The sequence below is a fragment of the Eleutherodactylus coqui genome, chromosome 2, assembly GCF_035609145.1.
Source record: "Eleutherodactylus coqui strain aEleCoq1 chromosome 2, aEleCoq1.hap1, whole genome shotgun sequence".
Lineage (NCBI taxonomy): Eukaryota > Metazoa > Chordata > Amphibia > Anura > Eleutherodactylidae > Eleutherodactylus > Eleutherodactylus coqui.
Window position 1 is genome coordinate 9,817,648 of NC_089838.1, and position 15,320 is coordinate 9,832,967.

Sequence of the window (15,320 nt, forward strand, 5' to 3'; positions counted from 1 at the left end):
CTTGGTGTTGGCATCTGGTGGCACTGTTCCTGCTGATGTTGGCATCTGCTGGCACTGTTCCTGCTGATGTTGGCATCTGCTGGGCACTGTTCCTGCTGGTGTTGGCATCTGCTGGGCACTGTTCCTGCTGGTGTTGGCATCTGCTGGGCACTGTTCCTGCTGGTGTTGGCATCTGCTGGGCACTGTTCCTGCTGGTGTTGGCATCTGCTGGGCACTGTTCCTGCTGGTGTTGGCATCTGCTGGGCACTGTTCCCGCTGCCAGGTTTCAGTCACGATCGGATGAAGGTAAAGGCAGCCCCTGCGTTCGCTTCGCTGGTGGTATTCTACTGACAAGTCCTCATCTGATACAAGTGTTCACACAATGTCCTCTGCAGCTCCTCCTGGCCGGCACTGCTGACAAGTCCTAAGCTGCAGCACAGGGGATTCCAGACATCACCTCAGCTATTCCTAACTGTCCACTTAATCCTCGCTGACGATCAGCCGCTGCAGAAAGTCCTCCATCTTCATAGAGGATCTGAAGCTGTGACAGGAATTGTGACGGGAGCTGACAGGAATTGTGAGGGGAGCTGACAGGAACAGGGAGCCGACACCTGGATGCTGCTTCCTTTCCAGATGATGATGGCCCACATCCCTGCACCTCCATATCTCACTGCTGCTCCTCTCAGCTTGTTCCTCTGGCCCAATCACCAGCCACTGTCAGGCCACCAGATTCTGCCTGACAATCACAGGCATTTCCCGCCATTTTTCTACAGCCAATCATTTGCTGCTGCCAACCAGTCCATCACTGGGCAGAACTCACTCTCTGCCATCTCATCTGACCCAGTAATGACCTTTGTAACATATCTTGGTTAACCAGAAAACCTCCTCCATAGAAGGTGACATATCATCCATCCATCATGTACATAAAGCTCCCAGATCCCATGAGGCTTTCCCTCCTAACTGTCCCTCGAGCCTTACAAGGGTGGCACCGTTGTGCAGACTCTCCTCCAGCTCCGTATGGGGCCACAGCTCCTCATTGAGGCAGGACTCCATCCAGCTGCAGGGAAACCAAGAGTCACCATGATTACACAAGAGAACAGAGGAGACTCCAACCATCAGCCGTAGTCGCATCTTCCTCACCGCTTCGTCTCCTCCAGATGACACAGTGTCTGCCATCTTGAGGATCTGTGGCTTTGATATCCCACCGGTGGAGACTTCTTAAGGCTCATTTTTCGACAAAGTGGGGTCTCCTAGGAGGAGACCTCCAAAAGAAGTAAGTGCTTGTATAGAAAATTGAAAATATCTACTTATATATATATTACACTTCATCCCTATAAGGAGCGCGGGACTACTAGTTTTTTTTTTTTTTTTCTGTCCCAGCAGTACTAGTAACCCCCAATAGTTGCCTCAGTGGTAATAGGGACACCAGCCGCCACCCTCCCCCACCTTGACACTGCCCCCTGTAGTGATAGTGACACCCCTCCCACCCACGACAAGTACACTGACAGCACCCTACTTCACGGCGCGACAAGTACAATGACAGCACCCCCGTCCCTCCCCACCCCCTGACAATTACGCTAGCACCCCCACCTAGTCACTCCCAGATAAGTACACTGACAGCACCCCCCAACAAGTACACTGACAGCACCCGCAACCCCCCCAGCTCCACAAGTGCCATGACAGCCCCCCCTGACAAGTACACTAACAGCCCCCCCACCCTCTGACAAGTACAATAACAGCCCCCGCACCCTCTGACAAGTACACTAACAGCTCCCCTCCCTGAAAAGTACACTAACAGCCCCCCCACCCTCTGACAAGTACACTGACAGTACCCCCCACGGTGCGACAAGTACACTAGCAGCACTCCCATCCACCCCCCACAAGTACAGTAACAGCAGCCCCAATCCACAAGTACTCTGACCTGACAGCACCCCCAACTCACCCGACAAGTTCACTACCAGTACCCCTTCCCTCCCCCCCGTCACGACAGGTACACTTACAGACCCACCCCCCGACAAGTACATCGACAGCACTCCCCCCCATGACAAGTACACTGTCAGCACACCTTCCCCCCTCTCTCCAAGTAACAGTTACCATCTGCTGCTTGATAGTCCCCACGGGAAAGCACAATCACGGCCTGACAGCAGCTACTATGCATTTGCAAACTGTACCGGGCTTGTCCACAGGCTTAGGGACGACGAGAGCATCAACATGGGGGGGGGGGGGGCACTCCTGTAGGTAAGTATATAACTTCTGTATGGCTCATATTCAATGCACAAAGTATATTACAAAGTGCATTGTAAGGCCCATACAGAAGTGCATACATACACTTGTCACCACGGGAATGGTTGGTAGAGCTTGAATCTTTAGAGACGAGCGGGGAGATACTTGGCTAAGGCACTACTCGCTCGAGTAATGTGCCTTAGCGAGTATACTCACTCATCTCTATTAATAATCAATGTTAAATTTGTACGTCTCCTAAATGGTTGAAAAACCCTACAATTTCCCCAATGTGCATCCAGAATAAAGTGAACAGATGGAAATATATATCTTATCTAAACTTTGTACAGTATCTTTGCACTGTAGAGGTGCACTACAGAGAACGGCCTGTAGGGGGCAACAGACAGGCATTCTGGTGCCTGAGAAAAGGGAAAACGCCCATAGGTGTGGTCAGGAAGTTGGATATAAGGGTACATTCCTGCTACACCCAGGGAGATGTTGGCTGAGAGAGGCAGAAAGGACCAGTGCAGCAGAGCTGAGGTGCTGCAGGCTGGTGGCCTAGCAAAGGCCAGAGGTTGATAGGGGTGACCTGACTACCCTAACCTCAACACCAGGTGGGGTGTGTATATGGACTCTGTTTACATTGCTTGTACTGTAAATAAAGGCTGGCAGGAGCCAGATAAAGAAATGCACCGCTCCTGAGCTGTCTCTTTGCGTGTGGCTGTCACTCAGGCTAGAAAGGTCGGTGGTCCGCAGGCAGGTGTACCCCAGCGTGCCACACATGGTGGAGGATGCGCTGGCACTTGGACGACGTTCACCGTGTGGGGAAAATAATGCATTACTTTGATCGGACTTTTACGGACGCGGCGATACCAAATATGTATTTTTATTTTATGATTTAGATTTTTTAATTATAGATATGGCAAAAGGAGGGGGGGGGGAAATTTAAACTTTTTTATAACTTTTTTTTTGCACAATTAATAAAACTTTATTGCTCTTATTTTCACTTTTCTTTCAAGCCCCCCTGGGGACGACAACATGCGATGCTTTGATGGCTCCTGCAGTATGATGTAATGATAGGCAGTCTGCTAAGGCAGCCATGCATGGCTCCCCCGATCTCACCGCGCGGAGGGGTGGGGGTATGGGGATTTAAATGCTGCTGTCAGAATTGACAGCGGCATTTAAACGGTTGATAGCCGCAATCGCCCGCGCTGTATGAAGAGAGGTTGCCCTGTGACCTCTCTTCAGACATACTCAACGCTCCAGGACGTACTCGCATGTCCTTGGTCGTTAAGGGGTTAAACACACATAACTCCCTGACATAAGTATTATTGTACCACCGCAATGCACCTCGGGAGACACTCATTAGTTTTTGTTTCTACCAGACTGTCCAAAACCACTGTGGGAACAGGATGTGTTGACAAAACTACAGGCACAAGTGTCCTTTCAACCGGATGGACAGATGACTTTACAACTTGGAGAAGATGTTCCAATTCCTGCCCGCATCTTCTCACTCACAGTTCCTGTCATTCATGAGCCAGATCACTCAGGCCCCACCCTGAACCAAATAATGAAAATATCAGGGGTATGGGCGGAAGATAATCCACCAGGACTCGCTCAGAATATACCCCCAGCCGCAGTTCAGCTGAAACCAGGGCACAATCGGTGTCCATAAAGCAATAGCGTACGCCATCTGCTGCCTGCCATGGCATTGCACTGCATCTGGAGAAGTTTGCAAAGTATGTGCAGCATCCGAGGAGCAGGCCCTCAGCTGAGGAAACAGCGGGCTAGAGTCTTAATCTTGTCAAGGGGCAAGGCTACCGTCTCCTCCCTAAGAGTAGCTCAGAACCTGACCTGTTGCTACTAGGGGGAGATCACAGGGATAGTAACCAAGGTTACCTGTAATCTAACTTGTCACTCGTGATGCCAACATTCCATGCTTTTTGGTGGATCCCACCGATGTCAATTCCGGGAAATAAAGTAGTCCACGCACAAGCTACACTTTTCTGAACAGGAACCAGTAACATTCAGTTCTGCTCGTTGACTTAAGTATTTTTAGACAAACAACAATACAACAGACTTAACTAGTAAACACTCTGTGAGAACAGTGCTGGATCAGGGAGGACCCTCGGGCATTACTCAACCACAGTCCCAATGATCTGTCAGTTCTGTCTCTCCCGGCAACTCTCTCTCTGTCTCCTGCCAGTCACTTATATTTCTCTCGCTTGTTCCTCTCTCCCTCTCCAGACTCATGCGGTTTCTACTCGTTTCTTCCAGTCCGGGTACATTCGCTTCTTTCTAGAGATAGAAGCTAACGGGAGTTCCACTACAAGGCTAGGCCCAGGCGGGAACAACGGACCCCCTCTCTCATGGAGTCTTCCATTTTCTAATCATCCGGTTCTCTTACTCAGGCAGACTGAGTCCTACATCGACTCGCTCTCTTTTTCTCTCTGGCCTGGACAACAGCAACAGCCGCAGCAGACCGACAGACTGACCATGACTGCCCAAACAGAAAGCTAGACAGGGGCAGCCTTACCACGCATCACATGACTATACTTTTATACCACACCAGACAAAATGATACACTTTCCAGACATTAACCCTTTCATGGCTTCAGCCATCCAATAGACATAAACCTGCTGCATTCTACAAACAAGATAATTCATGAACCTCTCAGATGTCTGATTTCTTCATGAATTTGGATCTTGGTGAATCTCTTCTCTTATCTCTGCTGTAAATTCTTTATTTTCAGTAGATTTCTATTGAATTTCTTTTTAAAAGAGAGGAATATCAGAGGAATTTACTGCAAGTAACAACCCAACACTTTATATGTGACCACAATGTAGGCCCTAAATATACAGCAGAAAGAATCTACCTCGTTTTCCTGAAAATAAGGCCCACCCTGAAAATAAGCCCTAGCTGCATTACATTTTTAAAAAATTGAATACTTACCTAGCAGGATTGTTCCAGGTGCTCCTGCTGCCACATGGAGCTCCGCTGTGCATCCTGCAGTTCTCGTTCACACACAGAAGATCACTTCTTGGTTATGGGATTCATAAATCCCACCTCCAGGAAGCGATGGCTCCTATTGGTTCTTGAGCACTGCTCAGCCAATCCATGCAGCGCTCGATGAACTAATGCGATGGCTGTGATTGGTTCATCGACTGCTGCTCAGCCAATAAACGCAGCGCTCGATAAACCAATCACAGCCATCGCGTTGTGGAGGCAGGATTCATAAATTGGCCAAACAATGCCATGGCTCAGTGTGTCGTAGGTCCAGAGAGCAGCGGGAGGGACCTGGACTGACCCTGGTAGGTAAGTATAATAAGACATCCCCCGAAAATAAGACCCAGTGCCTGTTTTGTGACAAAAATTAATATAAGACAGGGTCTTATTTTCAGGGAAACATGGTATCATTTTGACAACTGTCCATTAACAGGTTAATAGTGATCTTGTGCCGTGCAGCCCTGCCCTGCAGTCAACAGAAAAAAACTTGCTCATAGGTCTATGACGGTCAGGAAGTAGTAGTTTCGTTTCTCTCTTCCTCTGTCAGCCATGGCGTCTGCTGCTGTGAGAGACGAGCTGCTCTGCTCCATCTGTCTGAGCACTTATACAGATCCTGTAATGCTGAGATGTGGACACAACTTCTGCCGGGTCTGTATTCATCGTGTGCTGGATACACAGGACGAGGCTGGAGTTTATTCCTGTCCTGAATGCAGAGAGGAGTCTCAGGAGCGGCCGGCACTGATGAGATGCTTAGCTCTGTGTAACATCGTGGAGAACTTCCTGATTACTCCTCCGACACAGACGGAAGCCGAGATCTTCTGCACTTACTGTGTGGACTCTCCTGTACCGGCTGATAAATCCTGTCTGCACTGTGAAGCTTCTCTGTGCGAGAAACACCTGAGAGTTCACAGCAAGTCAGCAGAACACGTCTTATGTGAGCCCAGCGCCAACCTGGGGAGCAGGAAATGTTCTGTCCATTAGGAACTTTTAAAATACTTCTGTACTAAGGACGCCATCTGTATCTGTGTATCCTGCAGTTTGGCTGGAGAACATCGGGGTCATCGGGTGGAGATGCTGGATGAGGCCTCTGAGAAGAAGAAGGAGAGACTGAGAAATGTTCTCCAGAAACTGATCACAAGGAGGGAGGAGACTGAGGAAAGAGTCCGGAGTCTGGAGGAGCGCAGGAGGAAAGCTCAAGAAAAAGCATCTGGAGAAGCAGAGAGAGTGACTGCCCTGTGTAGAGACATCAAGAGACGGCTGGACGACCTGGAGAAGAGGGCCCTGAGCGAGATCTCCAGGCAGGAGAAGGAAGAGTCACTCTTAGTCTCAGCTCTGATGAAGAAGCTGGAAATACAGAAGGACGAGCTGTCCAGGAAGATGAGACACATGGAGGAGCTGTGTAACATGACTGATCCACTGACTGTCTTACAGGAACCAGACACCGGGGACTTGTGTGATCCTGAGGACACAGGGGGACATGATGGAGGTGATGGGGACATGGGGGGACATGGTGAACCGCTCCAAGATGTAGATGGTCCGGATGTGGCTGTGATCTCAGACACATTACACACATTATGTGACATAATAAGAGGTATAAGGAGGGGGATCTATGTGGGGGATCCTGCAGATATATTACTGGATGTAAACACAGCTGCTAATAATATCCATATATCAGACAACCGGAAAACTGCAACCGGGACACAACAGAACCAGAACCGTCCAGAAACAACAGAGAGATTCCTGTATTATCAGGTGATGAGCAGGAGGGGATTCTCCTCAGGAGGACATTACTGGGATGTGGAGATAAGTAGATCATGGGGGTGGAGGGTGGGGATGTGTTACCCCAGTATAGACAGGAGGGGGCAGCAGTCATTCATTGGAAATGATAACAAGTCCTGGTGTTTGAGGAAGTATAATAATCAGTATTCAGTGATACATGATAGTAAAGAGATCCTGTTACCTCACATTATATCCAGTGATAGATTCAGGATCTGTCTGGATTATGGGGCCGGGCGGCTGTCCTTTTATGAGCTGTGTGACCCCATCAGACACTTACACACCTTCACTGCCTCCTTCACCGAGCCGCTTCATGCTGTATTACGTGTATATGATGGTTCAATTACAACATTGGGAGAAGCAACAACTGGGAGAAACCATAATAGAAACTGACCAGAGACAGGACTGAAAGACAACCTGATTGGTAGATCAGACAGCCAATGGGATGAATGAGGTGGGGCTGCAGGTGATTATAACCAAAGCCAGGCCCACTTGACCATTTTCCCGGAGTAGGGGACTGCGTATCCCTGCGTATTGTCATGTTCTTACACGGTTATGCCTGCACATGTACACGTGTTTTACTCACGCTGTCCTGCGCCGGCTGGCTGGTTTCTTCTTTTTTTCACTTTCCTTCTCCTGTCTCCTGGCAACATAAAACCGCCATACATATGTAATGTAATTGTGTAAGCTCTGTGTTGTGAACGCACCCATAGAGAACAATAGGGCTGTTATGTGCATTATATGCGGTAAAATAGAACATGCTGCGCTCTTTATTACGCACATAACATACGCAATAAAATACAGGCAAGCGTGAGCGGAACAGTGAGAGCAATGTCCTTTCATTGACACCTTTTGCGCGTATTATATGCGTGCGCTGTTAGTGCGATGGAATGCTACAGCTATATTCTTGTGCTCCGAATCCAACGGGGTTCAGTTCGAGCTGCTTGAAGGATCATAGACTCGGTCACACAGCATTCTGCGTAATCAAGCAATAGTGCCCCACAATAGTATCCCCAGCAGTAATAGTGCCCCCCACAATAGTAGCCTCAGCAGCATCAGTGCCCCAACAATTATAGCTACAGCAGTAATAGTGCCACAGCAGTGATAGTGCCCCCCACAATTATAGTCACAGCAGTAATAGTGCCCCCCACAATAGTAGCCTCAGCAGCATCAGTGCCCCAACAATTATAGCTACAGCAGTAATAGTGCCACAGCAGTGATAGTGCCCCCCACAATTATAGTCACAGCAGAAATAGTGACCCCCAGTAATTGCCCCAGCAGTGGTAGGAACCCTCAATAATTGCCCCAGCAGTGATAAATATTGGGAATCACTATCACTGCTGGGGCAGTTACCCTCTACAATTGCCGCAGTAGAAATAGTGCCCCCATTAGCTATGACACAGACGAGAAAGATGTTTGGCGAATTCTCTTAAAGAAGATGGACACTGACGTTCCAGTTTGGTCGGGTTCAGGTCGGACTCTGTGCAGCCGGTTCAATCGTGGAACATCCATATCCTCAAAGCAACATAAAACAACGTTGGATTTGTGACAAGATTTTCCTCAGTGGTCCTCGTACAATCTCTGGGGCAAAGAAATGCCCCAGCTTGGCAAGGGTGACACCGTTGTGCAGACTCTCCTCCAGCTCCATATGGGGCCACATCTCCTCATTGAGGCAGGACTCCATCCAGCTGCAGGGAAACCAAGAGTCACCATGATTACACAAGAGAACAGAGGAGACTCCAACCATCAGCCGTAGTCGCATCTTCCTCACCGCTTCGGCTCCTCCAGATGACACAGTGACTGCCATCTTGAGGATCTGTGGCTCTGATATCCCACCGGTGGAGACTTCTTAAGGCTCATCTTTCGACAAAGTGGGGTCTCCTAGGAGGGGACCTCCAAAAGAAGTAAGTGCTTATATAGAAAATTGAAAATATCTACATATATATATTTTACACTTCATCCCTATAAGGAGCACGGGACTACTAGTTTTTTGGAGGGGTTTTCTGTCCCAGCAGTACTAGTAACCCCCAATAGTTTCCCCAGTGGTAATAGTGACACCAGCCGCCACCCTCCCCTCCCCTTGACACTGCCCCCAGTCGTGATAATGACACCCCTTTCCCTGCACGACAAGTACAATGACAGCACCCCCATCCCTCCCCACCCCCTGACAATTACGGTAGCACCCTCAACCTAGCCCTTCCAGGATAAGTACACTGACAGCAGCCCCAACCCCCCCAGCGCCACAAGTGCCATGACAGCCCCCCCCCCGACAAGTACACTAACAGCCCCCCCTCTGACAAGTACACTAATAACTCCCCCCCTGACAAGTACACTAACAGCTCCCCCCCTGACAAGTACACTGACAGCACCCCACACGGTGCAACAAGTACACTAGCAACACTCCCATCAACCTCCCCACAAGTACAGTAACAGCAGCCCCCATCCACAAGTACTCTGACCTGACAGCACCCCTTCCCCCCCACAAGTAGACTGACAGCACCCCCAACTCACCCGACAAGTTCACCAACAGCACCCCTTACCTCCCTCCCCCCCCTGGCACGACAAGTACACTGACAGACTCCCCCCCCCCCGACAAGTATATTGATAGTACCCTCCCCCATGGTGCGATAAGTACACTGACAGCACCCCTTCCCCCCCACAAGTAGACTGACAGCACCCCCAACTCACCCGACAAGATCACCAAAAGCACCCCTTACCTCCCTCCCCCCCCTGGCACGACAAGTACACTGACAGACTTCCCCCCCCCCCCCCCGACAAGTACATTGACAGTACCCTCCCCCATGGTGCGATAAGTACAACGACAGCACTCTTCCCCCCCCCCCTCCGGCAAATACACTGTCAGCACACCTTCCCCCCTCCCTCCCAGTATCAGTTACCATCTGCTGCTTGATAGTCCCCGCTGGACGCTTCTGATCCTCACCGCGGCTGTCCAGGAAAGAAGCACGATCACAGCCTGACAGCAGCTACTGTGCATTTGCAAACTGTACCAGGCTCGTCCACAGGCTTACAATCTCTACTGCACATGCCCGATGAGGGGAGGAGCCGGCTGCAGGAATTAGTTGGATCTAGGGACGGTGAGATCATCAACATGGGGGGGGGCACTCCTGTAGGTAAGTATATAGCTTTTGTATGGCTCATATTCAATGCACAAAGTATGATTCAAAGTGCATTGTAAGGCCCATACGGACAACCCCTTTAATTCATGAACCTCTCAGATGTCTGATTTCTTCATGAATTTGGATCTTGGTGAATCTCTTCTCTTATCTCTGCTGTAAACTCTTTATTTTCAGTAGATTTCTATTGAATTTCTTTTTAAAAAAGAGGAATAACAGAGGAATTTACTGCAAGTAACAACCCAACGCTTTATATGTGACCACAATGTAGGCCCCAAATATACAGCAGAAAGGATCTACCTCGTTTTCCCAAAAATAAGGCCTACTCTGAAAATAAGCCCTACCTAGGCCTAGGACATGGAGCAGTAGGACTTGCCTGCACAGAGCTCCCGCTGGACCCCGGCTAAAAAGACACTCACATCGCTTCCACGGATGCAGCAAAGATCCCATGGGCCGTATAAAGAAGCAGGGAGACCGGGGGACTCCCGAAAACGAAGACACGGGACCGCTGGACGCATATTTGGCTCACCTGGCGAGACGGCCGCCCTGCACGGAGGAATCCAAGATGGCGCCGCCGCCCAGAGAAGGGGGGGGAGCCACACCACCGCTCGCAGCCGGATCCACACAGACCGCTCCCAGGTACTCACCAGTGGCGCTGAGCAGTCACATAAGCCCCCCAGACACCAAAGTGCAGAAGACTGCTTCCCCACAGCCCCAGAGGCAGCCCAGACAGGCCAAGAGCCTTCCGTGGCAGGCTCCGCCCACTATGTCCGGCGCCATCCCAAAGAAGGGGTCAGCAGCCCGGGCCCATAGAGGCTGATTCCCCAGACCCTCCAGCATGCAGAGACCCCGGAAAGGGGGAGAAAAGAAGCTCTTCCGCAGCACGCCGGTCCCAGGGAATGCAAACGCTGACCAGAGACACACAGAGCAGAGTGAGTAGGAGCCCAGGCTCCCATAGGGGGGAGGGTAGAACCAGCACATCCCTGACCTCAATAAGAGCAAGCCCTGCAACCCCCCCCCCAGAACGCGGCGTCCCAGACAAGCAGCCCTATGGAGACCCGGGAAGCTCCCCCCTTCAGCCTCCGCATCACCAGTAAATGATGGAACCAGGCATCGGGTACACCCTAAACCCACCCTGCAGACAGACACGGATGACGACGACGCTGCCAGCGACAATGAATGGGACTGGAAAGCCCACCTAAAAAGCATCCGCACAAGAAATGAAGTGGATGCCCTACTGAAAATGGCGACTAGCTCACAAATGCAAGCCAATAAAGCTCTGCAAGCCGACATAAAACATATTGGCCACAGAGTTGCCGAATCAGAAGAGGCGCAAATCCAGCTGCAGTCACAACTCACCGAACACCACAGAATCTTGCAAGACCACTCCTTGCAAATCACCAACATCCTAACCCACCTCGACGATATGGAGAACCGCAACATAAGAAATAACATCCGTATTAGAGGCTTAAGAGAGGAGGTAGAACCAGCTCAACTGGAGAACTGGGCATTAAAGAGCATCGGCGACATCCTCAACAGACCCGAAGATAACCCAATAGAGATCGACAGGATTCACAGAGCCTTGGGGCCTAAAAGCACTGACCCAGCAAGACCCTGAGATGTCATCTGCAGAATTCACTTCTACAGAGAAAAAGAAGAGCTACTCAGAAGAATCCGGGAAACAGGTCCCCTAACTTACAAGGACATTAACCTGCTAGTGTTGCCGGACCTATCAAGGAGAACCCTCCAGCTCTGTAGAGCCCTGAAGCCCATCCTGACGGCGTTAAAAGAAAGAAACATCCCTTATCGCTGGGGATTTCCCTTCCAGCTGCATGCCGGAAGAGATGGGCGTTCAGCTACATTCAGGGGCCTAGGCGACCTTCCGAGATTCCTGGCCAAACTCGAACTTCCGATGATTGCTATCCCCAAATGGCCTAAAGTTGACGCGCCAGACCCGCTACCTCCGAGAGAAGAGTGGCATTTGGTTAGCTCAAACCGGAAGCGCTAGCTTGAAGAAGCAAGACACCCCCTTTCTTGCCCCCTTACTCCTGCTGCCTGGGCTTGTAGGCTATAGTCGGAGAACACCTTGTTAAAGTCTGTGGATGTCCTGAAACACACCCCCATGTGGATTCAACGTTGGACGCCGGGGTGTGGGGGGAACCGAAGCTTGGTGTCTGGGCTTAACTTCCCCCACTCTAGGCCAGCAGCACGAGTTGCTGCAACTTAGTTAAAAACTCTTTCTGCAGCCCTACCAGCTGCGTGCAACCATTGCCTGGGGGCGGGGTCTTCCCTGGCCTAAGACCTCATCTCAATATGTTTACTGTTCAATTTGTTTCCTCCCTCCCTCCTTTTCCCTCCCTTCCCTGGCTTCTCCCCTCTCTTAAACATTCACTCCCAAAGGTCCTGCACCAAACAACCACGAGGCTACCACCTAACCATTACAGGCCATGTCCCCAAGGAGGCAAGCAATGGCAACCGTGACAATAAGCTCATATAATGCGAGGGGCCTTAACAGCCCTGGAAAAAGGAATCAGATTTTATATAGCCTCCACAAAAAGAAAATCATGATTGCCTTCTTCCAAGAAACCCATTACACTACCTCAAGCATACCTGCATGCCAGAATAGATACTACCCGTATTGGTTTCATGCTCCCCACCCCAACCGCAAAGCTGGAGGAGTCTCCATAGCCTTCCACAAATCTCTTAAACCACAGATTTTAGCGGCAGAAAAAGAGGAGGAGGGGAGATATCTATTCCTGAAACTTAAGCTGTTAAATGAAACATATACCCTGGTTAACTTTTATTTCCCTAACAAGGGCCAGGTCCTATTTGGCTCCAGAGCTCTCCGGAAACTATCAGAGTTCGCTGGCAACACGACCATCATCGTCGTCGGCGACTTCAACATGGTTATGGACCCATACCTGGACGCTTCCTTGGGGCGCTCCTCGATCTCGTTCTCGGCCATACACAAACTCAAGAAATTACTGGTGAGTCTACACTTGGTCGACCTGTGAAGATCACTCCATCCGGACGTCAAGGACTATAGCTGCCACTCAAGACCACACAATGCGTACAGCAGAATCGACTATATTTTCATCTCCCACAAGTTGTTAGATGAGGACCCTAAATGTAGTATGGGGAACTTCCTATGGTCCGACCATGCCCCAGTACTAGGAGAGCTCAACCCGATAAAGCAGGACTATAGAGGATTTAACTGGAAATTAAACGACAATTTACTTAAAGACCCCACCTGCATGGCTGAGATAACTAAGACGATAACCACCTTCCTGGAGGCCCACACAGCCGACACAACCCCAGCGCCACTCAAATGGGAGGCATTAAAATGCATCCTGAGAGGAGTGTTCATCTCACATGGCTCCAGACTTAAAAAGGAACGTACATGTAGGCTTAAACAGCTGTTCCAGGATCTGGAGTCACGTGAGACAGCCAACAAGGCTCAGAGATCAGAGGCCCTACTAATGGAAATCACCAACATTAGACACGAGATTCTGGCCATACTTGACCAGAAAACCCTGAATATAAGGGATAGATTCTGAGCGGGGTACTACGAGTACGGCAATAAGAGCGGAAGGTGGCTGGCTAGGGCACTACGCCCCCAAACCTCACAAACGAACATCATGTCCATCTGCGACCAATCTGGGGCTGAGGTTCACGCTCCAAACGAGATCCTAGAAGCCTTTAGGGCTTACTATTCCAAACTCTATAATATACCCTGCCGGGAGAAGCCAGAAGAACCTATCCAGAGTGAGCTCACAGCCCAGTAGCTGCAACAATATATACACAACACCATCTCGGGAGCTGACTCTGAAGCCCTAGAGAACGATTTATCGCCCTCGGAATTCTCCCAGGTTTTGCGGGACCTGAAACTGGGGAAAAGTCCCGGCCCAGATGGGTTCACACCAAGGTTCTATAAATTGCTCGGTGATCAGTTATCAGAGCCTATGCTGGCCGCCTTTAACGCCGTCACTAAGGGATGCCCATTTCCTCCCCAGGCACTGCAGGCCAACATAGCGGTGATCCTGAAGCCCGGAGGGGACCCTCTCTGATGCAAAAGCTATAGATCTATCTCCCTCATCAATAGCGACCTGAAAATATTCTCAAAAATGCTGGCCAACAGACTAAACCCCCTTATCCCATCTCTTATCCACATCGACCAAGTTGGGTTTGTCCCGGGGAGGGAGGCCAGAGAAAATACGATCAAAACAATATCACTGATCAACAAAGCTCGTAGCACACACACTCCCCTATGCCTTCTCGCAGTCGACGCCGAGAAGGCCTTGGACAGGGTGAGATGGTCTTTCCTAGAGCAGATGATGAGGGAGGTAGGTCTAGGCTCGAGAGCCCTTTCTTGGATCATGGCCCTGTATAGCAACCCCTCTGTGCATATTAGAGTGAATGGCCTCCTATCAGAGCCCTTCCAGATACGGAATGGGACTAGACAGGGCTGCCCGCGCTCCTCGCTATTATATATCCTAGCGATGGAACCGCTGGCAGCAGCCCTGAGGGGAAACCCCGACATCCGGGGGTTGCCGGGCAGAGGAGGAGAACAAAAAAATTCTATCTTTGCAGACGACCTACTGCTCTATGTCACGAACCCCAACACGTCCCTCCCGGCAATCTTAGAGGGATTAACTAGCTATGGGAGACTCAACAATTTCAAGATAAACCCCCAAAAATCCGAAATACTCAACGTTTCTATACCAACAACGGAGGCCAACTTGTTAAGCAAGACCCTCCCCTTTATATGGAGAAAGGACTCCTTAAAATATTTAGGTATAAATATCCCAGCAAACCCGGGCGACAGCTTCGACCTTAACTTCAAACCCCTACTCTCCATATTCGAATCAGAATTGACAAGATGATCCAACCTCCAACTTTCATGGTTCGGTCGGATCAACTCCCTTAAAATGAATATCCTGCCCAGAATCCTCTACGTCTTTCAGACTGTACCACTAGATATCCCTAAGAGTTTCTTCACCCTTCTACAGAAGGCGCTGATGAGATTCGTATGGAGAAACTCCTCACCGAGAATTAGCTACAGGACCCTTACCCGACCGAGGTCAGCGGGTGGGGTAGACTTGCCAGACCTTGAACTCTACCACAAGGCAGCAATAGGGAAATGCATCTTAGACCTATACCACTACCCGGACAAGAAAACATGGGTGACATTAGAAACCCACCAGA

The 15,320-nt window shown here is 50.1% G+C and overlaps 1 pseudogene; it reads left to right on the plus strand.

Moving 5' to 3' along the window:
* Positions 1 to 5,751: 5,751 nt before the first annotated feature.
* On the plus strand, positions 5,752 to 7,962 carry LOC136610147 (E3 ubiquitin/ISG15 ligase TRIM25-like; annotated as a pseudogene).
* Positions 7,963 to 15,320: the final 7,358 nt, after the last annotated feature.